Here is a 6,257-nt window from a genome sequence, read left to right on the forward strand (position 1 = left end):
TATTGAGACACAATGAATGAGATGTAGCAGGAAGAATAATATGTCCTATATGAGTGATGTTTAATGTCTTACCATCCCCCAAGCTTAATTCATCGGGCCCCTCATAATCCGTAAAGCCATGCAAAGTGGATGGAGTCGATGTCCATGATGGGAAGCACCACTATCAAACATCCATTGATGCGAGGTAGCAGGTGACGAGGTGGCTGAATTGGCAACCGGTTGATAAGTTCGGAAATTTTGAGTGTCACTAAACTGATAGTTGTTGTCATGTAAAAATTGAGCCACCTTCCTGCAAAACTTAGTGCCATGGCCTGAGAATTCACAGAAATTACAATACCTTCCTTGACGGTTGCCGGAATTATAACCACGGCCATGACCACGGCCTCTACGGGAATTGGAGTTGGTAGATTGACCACGAGACGATCCTGAACCCGATTTGGCCAAGTCTGTAGGAGTTTGGCGTTGGGTGACATTCGCCGTGGGTATAAGCGAAGACTGATCAGTGCATTGCCTCATTGTGCGTTCGTACTCGGTTAGAATAGTACCAAGCTCGGCAAACGTAATCGCAGTTTTGCGAACACTAATCGCTGCCATGATTGGATGAAATTCGTCACCTAATTGGGTGACTACATGAACCACAAGGTCCTCATCCGAGATAGGATGTTGAGCCAATGCCAGGTCATCAGCAATGGACTTCATATCTTGAAGAAATGCTAAAATCGTTCGGGATCCTCTTGGATTTCTGACCAGCTTTGCTTTGAGAGATATGACTCGGCCTTTAGACGAACTAGCATAGCCGGATGTAAGGCGGGACCATGCGTCCTCAGCTGTTGTTGCATAAGATATAACGGGTTGAATGGTGTTTGTGCAGCTACCAAAGAGAGTAGCCAGAATTATCTGGTCCTACCGAACCCAATTAGTATGGGTTGGGTTTGTGGTTGTTGAAGCAGTACCAAGGAATTCAACAGGTTCCTTGACTGTGCCGTCAATGTATCCCAACACGCCAAGACCAATGAGAGTCGAGTGAACTTGTCGACGCCAGACTGGGAAATTTGCTTCAGTGAGGCGGATTGGGAATGTAACACCCCCTAATTTTCATACTGAATTAAGCCTTAAACATGCAGATAACTAACCAAAACATCAAACACAGCGGAAGACTGAACAATGTTTATATAAACTGGAAATGAAAAGGGTGCTATGCCATGCTTACCCAGAGGTGAACGTACAGGCTAACATCTGCATAAACCACAATCTAAAATCCATACATAACAAAAGTACTAATGTCTATCCTTGGCACACAGGCCATAACAACACAAACGAGGGATCTACACTAACAGGATCTAGACCATGCTCACGTCTACACATCACCTGAAAGAAACACATAAAAGATGGGACGACGCCCGGTTAGCGAATGATGCTGGTAACCCACAAATACATGTGAAATATCATACATAGATAGGATATACGTATGTAAAATCATTTGCGAAACGGAATATATATATATATATATATATATATATATATATATATATATATATATATATATATATAATATATATATATATATATATATATATATATATATATATATATATATATATATATATTATATATATATATATATATATATATATATATATATATATTAGTTCAAAGCCAAGAGCAGAAGTCAACACATGACTCTAAACACTCACAACAAGATAAGGGAACACATCCCAAGACCACAAGGAACAACAACGACTCACAAGAACGGCTCAAGGCATAATCTACCATCACACAATAGATTAACAGCCGACATGCATAACACAAGAGAATAAAGACACTACCATGGGCAACACATGCCTTTGTGACAACACATGTCACAAATAGAGAAACACAACAACGGCTACACACGCCTTCGTGACATCACCCATCACGAATTGATATGCCTTCCTTATGCCCGGTTCCAACCTTATGGCTATCCCCAACCTTATAGCTAGTTCCAACCATTACCTCCAGGACCCCTGTACACCAAGTCGAACCTTTTCCCTCCGAGGACCGTCGTCCCCATCCGCCAACGACCGCCAACAAAACCACCGATTCATAGTACACGAGGGTACCGATCACATGCATCGGCAACACATGCATCGGCAACACATGCCTCCCAAGAAATACGTGAACCTGACACACAGGTCACAAACTCCATAATCGCGTCATGGCCACCACGAGGACCACTGCCGTACCTTGGTGACTAGTGTCCCATACCACTAATCGTGCAATCCAGGTACAGCCACACACACCACACCACAACAGGAATCAATCAACGGATCACAACGAAGATATGAAACTGTACTCAATCAAGGAATGGATCACAGTCCAACAACAACGATGATTAACACAAGTCATCATCAACCAATAGGAAAGCACAAAAAACACACATGCTAGCATTTAAACATTGAACTAGCATGCTTATCAAACGGGTAAACCAAACATAGTTCCGAAGAACACACAAGACTCATCACGTGTAACACCCCGTGTTACGACCCCTAAGATCAATTAAATCATTTAATCAATTACCCAAAAGAGAGAATTAAATCACAATAATTAATTAAGAAAGGCCCACCATAGTCCACGGGCCCTTATCCCTAAACCCAATCCTTAGTCCCAAAAGAAATAGAACTAGCAAGCCCATAATATTAGTTCCTAACTAGGACTTCTAATTATATAAATAGGGGACTTATGAGGCACCTAGAAACCCCCCCCCCCCCCACCACAGGAATAACGCCCACCACCCCAAAGAGCTCCAAGAACCCCCCTAGAAGAAATCAAGAAAGCTTAAAGAGAGACCCTTCATAACCAAGGAATTAATTAAGGCTAAGAGGTAACCCATGTCTCAACAAAACCTATTTTCATAGTTATGATTTCCCCCGTAGGATTTCCCCATATTATTGTGTATTGATGTTTTATGATATTATTATTGATGATTGATGGGATAATTCCATGGGTGATCTTGATATTGGGAGATTCTTGATAACTATGGTGTTCTTAACGATTACGTGGAGTTCTTGATGATTATATGGTGTTCTTGATAATTGTATGACGTTCTTGATGCTTATGTGTTATTTATACCGAATCTTGTAATTAGAAGGCGAACCATATTCTTGTTGTTATAAAAGTAATTAGAACCCTAGGTTATATCGTGGAATTCGGATGGTATTATTCTTGGTATATTAGGTGGGATTTCACATGATTGGGGGTTTATAGGGTCTAGAAAAGCATGATAGGTTATGTGCCGTTTGATTCTTGATTTTGATCCGTTAAATCGTCTACGTGTGTTGTCAATTGCGTTTAAAAGTGTCCAAGCATGGTCTCGGGATCCACGAAGGTTCCCGGGGCGTTTTTGGTGTTAATGAGTCAGTGGGGGGTAGGTGGGGGTAGGGGACCCGCCACTTACCCGCGGTCAAAAGAGGGCAGTTCCGGCAGTGGGCAGCAGGCGGGCGGGCAGCTGCCCGCTGGCGACCCGCTGCCCGGAACAGTGTTACCGGCGGGTGGCCCCCCCACCCACCGGCTACCCGCTGGAAATTCCCACACTTAGGACCCCGACTTCCCCGTTTGATGTTTCCCCGACCCCCGTGGTGTCCCAACGGACTCCGTCTAAATTTAACGTCGTTAGCTCGATGTTACCTCTCTAGCCATCAAGTGATTGGAGAAGAAAAATCCCCTTCTTTCCATCAACTTTCTCTTCCAAGTATTTCTTCAAGTGGTGTCCATTTATAAACTCTCTTAAGCTCGAACCCTTCACGTCATCATGTAAGGAACCACATTTGCCCGAATCAAGAATTATGCCTCCATTCTCTTTTCCTTCTTTTTCAACACTCTTTTGTTCAACAAGTAATGAGAGTCTCGGATCATTCACATGAACCAGCAAGTATTGGGAATCATTAGATATATAGATAGGCAAATGTGTGCCATTATCCTTAAGAACTCCAATGCCTCCCAAATTCAAAATTTCTCTGAAGTTCTCTCCCAGGGAAGTGTTCTCCATTAGTGAGACATCCTCATTCAAATCATGTGCTCCATTAAGAACTTCCTCATCTAATGGGCAACTCTCTATATGTTCCTTGCCATCATTACCTTGCAACTCTACATTTTCCTCCCAGCTTGGTGTCTCCATCTCAATGCATTTATCAAATATTTCTTCATCTCCCTCTCTAAGATCCTCATCATCCTTTTTATTTTTCTCAACTTCATGACCTTCATTTGGCAAGAGCAACTCCTCTAGAACATCTCCATTAAATGAATCATGAAGTGGCTCTTGAATTGTCAAATCTTGCTGTCGAGCCATCATGTGATCGAGTCGAGCATTCATGCGATCAAGTTGAGCATTCATGTGATCTTGTAACTCCAGATATTTCGAGCACAATTGCATTAACTTGGTCTCTTTGGACTTCATCTCAATTATTTGGTCAAGTGATTGACAATCTTGTTGAAACTCTTGGTACGGCAACTCTTGAGCCCGCCCTTGATACTTGTAATTGGGATCCATGATAAAGCAATTTTCCGCCTCATGAGATCCACCACATATCATGCACCGTGAGGGTTGTGGAGTAGGTGGTGTGCATCTTTGATAAGTAGCTTGACTCATGTTGGCACAAAATCCTTGAGTAGATTGTTGATGGATATGGTTGGTGGGGTTGAGCATGTAACAATTTTCCACAAAGTGATTCCCACCACAAAATGAGCACCATTGGGGTTGTGATGTTTGATATGAACTTTCTTGATAATATCCTTGACTAGAGTTGGCAAAATTTGAGAAAGGGAATTGTTGTTCCATTCCTCCATATTCTCGATTCATATTCCAACTCATCTCATAACCTTGAGAAGGAGGGTAAAACGGTGGCATGGTTCCTTGGAATGCATATCTATCCATAAACTAAATCACACTCAAAACAATGAACTTGTTATGGGTTAGCAAAATAAAATAAAATAAAATAAAATAAAAATGGACTAGTCTCCTAGAATAAAGATTTCACTAATGTTAATACTAGAAGCACCACTTCCCCGACAACGGCGCCAATTTGATGCGTAGTATATTTGCAAACAAATAATTCTCGGAGTACGAGTTATCGATCCACAGGGAAGTGGTTGTATCAAGCACTAGTTACTAACTTATTCATTAGAGCTAATCCTAACAATTACTTAGATGATTGATTGGCATAAAATAAATAAAATAAAACAGAGGTTCAGGATTTTGAAAACAATTAGAGAGAAGTTGAGATTCATGGGATTCAAGTATTTAATCACCTAGTGCCAATTATCGTTTGCAATATTTAGTTTGGAATTAAGATTTGTGTGGGAATGCAAAGTGGAATCGAATTACTCCCGTAATCTCTATTCCTAGTGAATTTCCACTCCCGTGGCTTAAACACCCAATAAGATCAAAGATCAACATTCAATTATTCCTAATTACTACCATCTCCCGATGAGCAATAATCTAGAATAAACTTCCCCTAATAAGTTCCCCTTTCCCAACGACCAACCATTAGGTGCAATCGTGTGTGCCCTAATTTATGCCCCAACTCCCATTGGTGACACAAACATGGCTATGAAGCTAGTAACTATGGGCATTAATTACAAGCATCAAACAATATTATCACGATTGCAACACAAGTATTAAACCCAAATAATAATATATTAAAGAAACTGAGAGCTCAGGCACATAGGTTCATAAACACTTTTACCCAAGAATCTCTAAAGAATTTAGCTAGACCTGGCAATTATCGACACGACCCGTTAACACGACACGAAAATAACGGGTTAGTGTTTAGTCTTAACATGTCCCGGGTTGTTAACGGGTTGACCCGTTATAGACCCGTTATGATTCGTGTCTTAACGGGTCAACCCGTTGAACCCGCTAAGAACCCGTTTAACCCGTTAATGTTATCGTGTTAACCCGTTTATACGAACCCGTTTACACGAACCTGTTTATAACCCGCTAAGAACCATTCTTATAATGTTATTTTACTTATTAAGAATTAATATAAAAGGAAATTAAAAATTAAAACCCTAAAAGACTTAGAATTTGGAAAGTTCTGATGCTCTATTTTTATTTAGTTATTTTTATTCTATAAAAAATTTATTCACGTGAGGGATTTAGATGCTTTCACAATTCAGATTTTAGTCTTTAGGCTTTAATTTTTAAAGAATGCGTGAAGGTTGAAGCTTAAATTGTCAAACCATTACTCCAGAGTCCAGATCACCAAATACTTCTTGAAGGT

This window comes from Ipomoea nil, unplaced genomic scaffold (genome assembly GCF_001879475.1).
Source record: "Ipomoea nil cultivar Tokyo-kokei standard unplaced genomic scaffold, Asagao_1.1 scaffold1317, whole genome shotgun sequence".
NCBI lineage: Eukaryota > Viridiplantae > Streptophyta > Magnoliopsida > Solanales > Convolvulaceae > Ipomoea > Ipomoea nil.